The sequence below is a fragment of the Gadus macrocephalus genome, chromosome 7 (assembly GCF_031168955.1).
Source record: "Gadus macrocephalus chromosome 7, ASM3116895v1".
NCBI classification, from domain to species: domain Eukaryota; kingdom Metazoa; phylum Chordata; class Actinopteri; order Gadiformes; family Gadidae; genus Gadus; species Gadus macrocephalus.
In genome coordinates this window covers 4,562,987-4,565,647 of record NC_082388.1, presented here as the reverse complement: position 1 = coordinate 4,565,647, position 2,661 = coordinate 4,562,987, and positions in this window count along the sequence as shown.

The window sequence follows — 2,661 nt, the reverse complement described above, 5'->3', positions numbered from 1 at the left end:
GAAGCCTGGCGGTGGGTGGCGTCCATGTGGGGATTACCGCCGGCTCAATGACATTACGGTGCCCGACCGCTATCCAATTCCCCACATCCAGGACTTTTCTGCCCGCCTGGCCGGTGCGGTAGTGTTCTCCAAGGTGGACCTCGTTCGGGGCTATCACCAGGTGCCCGTCCAGCCGCAGGACGTCCCGAAGACGGCGGTGATCACTCCGTTTGGACTATTTGAGTTTTTACGGATGCCGTTCGGCCTGAAGAACGCAGCCCAGGCCTTTCAGCGCCTGATGGACACCGTGCTGCGGGACCTGCCATTCCTGTTCGTTTACCTGGATGACATTCTGATCGCCAGCGCCTCCACGGCCGAGCACATGAAGCATCTGCGAACACTCTTCGAGCGGCTCAGCCAGCATGGCCTGATTGTCAATCCAGCCAAGTGCCAATTCGGCCGGATCGCCATTGACTTCCTGGGCCACCGCATCACCAAGGAGGGAGCTGTTCCCCTGCCCTCGAAGGTGGCTGCAGTGGCGGACTTCCAGTGCCCTCTTACAGTTCGGGCCCTGCAGGAGTTTTTGGGGATGGTGAACTTTTATCACCGTTTTGTTCCCCGTGCGGCCCGGCTCATGCGGCCCCTGTATGAGGCACTCAAGGGTAAGACAACGAAGCATATTATTGACTGGACCGCTGAGAGAGAGGCGGCCTTTGGGGACACTAAACGGGCATTGGCCGAGGCGACTATGCTGGCGCATCCTTTGCCTGCGGCGCTGATTGCCCTGACCACCGACGCTTCGGACTATGCTGTTGGTGCCGTGCATGAGCAGTTGGTGAACGGCGTCTGGCAGCCGCTGGCATTCTTCAGCCGGCAGCTCCGCCCCTGCGAACGGAAATATAGCACCTTCGATAGAGAGCTCCTCGGCCTTTACCTCGCCATTAGGCATTTCCGTTTCCTGTTGGAGGCTCGGCCATTCTCCGTTTTCGTGGACCACAAGCCATTGACGTTCGCGATGGCGAAGGTTTCGGAGCCGTGGTCTGCCCGTCAGCAGCGCCAGCTGGCCTACATCTCCGAGTTTACCACGGACATCCGCCATGTGGCGGGTAAGGACAATCACGTGGCTGATTGCCTCTCCCGGGCCATCGCAGGAGCTGTCCACCTGGGAATCGACTACACCAGCATGGCAGGTGATCAGGCCTCCGACCCGGAGGTCCAGGCTCTGAGGACAGCTGTCACGGGACTCAGGTTGGAGGACATCAAGTACGACAACGTCGGTGCCACGCTCCTGTGTGACGTCTCCACTGGACAGCCAAGGCCGGTCGTGCCCGGCAGTTGGAGGCGTCAGGTTTTCGATGCCGTGCACGGCCTTGCCCATCCTGGGCGGAGGACATCACAGCAGCTGGTGGCCGGGAAGTTTGTCTGGCATGGCCTTAAGAAGGACATTCGGGACTGGGCTCGGGCCTGCGTGGTTTGCCAGCGAGCCAAGGTGCATCGGCATGTGACTGCTCCGCTGGCGCATTTTTCAGTGCCGGAGCGGCGGTTCGACCACGTGCATGTGGACCTGGTGGGGCCCCTGCCGCCCTCTCAAGGGTTCAGCTACCTCCTAACGATGGTGGACAGGACCACCCGCTGGCCGGAGGCTGTCCCGCTGGCATCCACTACGACCTCTGACATGGCCCGGGCGTTCATAGGCACCTGGGTCGCCCGGTTTGGCCCCCCTTCTGATGTCTCCTCTGACAGGGGACCTCAGTTCACTTCCGAGCTGTGGAATGCGGTCGCCGGGGGCCTGGGTGTGCGGCTCCATCGAACAACCGCTTATCACCCACAGGCTAATGGGTTGTGTGAGCGGTTTCATCGCTCCTTGAAAGCTGCACTCCGGGCCAGCCTTACGGATGACGGTTGGGTCGATAGGCTCCCCTGGGTCATGTTGGGCCTCCGGACTGCCCCTAAGGAGGACCTGCGGGCTTCGTCGGCCGAGCTGGTTTACGGACAGCCACTACGGGTTCCTGGGGATTTCATCCCCACCGCCACAGCTCCCTGGTCGGCAGCCCAGGAGCGGACCTCGCTCCAGGACAGGGTCCGGGGTTTCACGCCGGTGCCCACCTCGCAGCACGGCCTCCCGAAGGCTTGCGTGCCGCCCAGCCTGCGGACGGCGGGGTATGTGTTCATCCGCCATGATGCCCATCGGGGCCCTTTCCGTCCTCCCTACGACGGCCCGTTTCACGTCCTGGAGGCCGGTGACAAGGCCTTCTTGGTAGACATCGGGGGCAGGCCTGACTACATTTCGGTCGATCGCCTCAAGCCAGCCCACCTGGATCTGGACCAGCCCGTGGGGTTGGCTCTGCCCCCGCGGCGGGGTCGTCCTCCGGTTTCCAAGCCACACCGCCTCATGACTCCTGCACTGCCTGCTGTGGCCCCCTCGGCCCCCGCACCGGTTCCGCTGAGTCGTTTCGGGCGGGTGCTCAGGGCTCCTTCCCGTTGGCCTTGACTGTTCGGGAGTGTGAATTCTGGGGGGGCGTCTGTAGCGGTATCGTATTCACTGTGTATGTTGTATGGTGCGTGCCCCCTTTAAGGGAAGGGGGCGTGGCACCCACCTGGTGTTACAACGCAGGTCTTAAGGAACGCACCTCTGGCTGTGCGGGTCCTGTGTTTTGGGAAATAAATCCTTCTCGTGTTTTT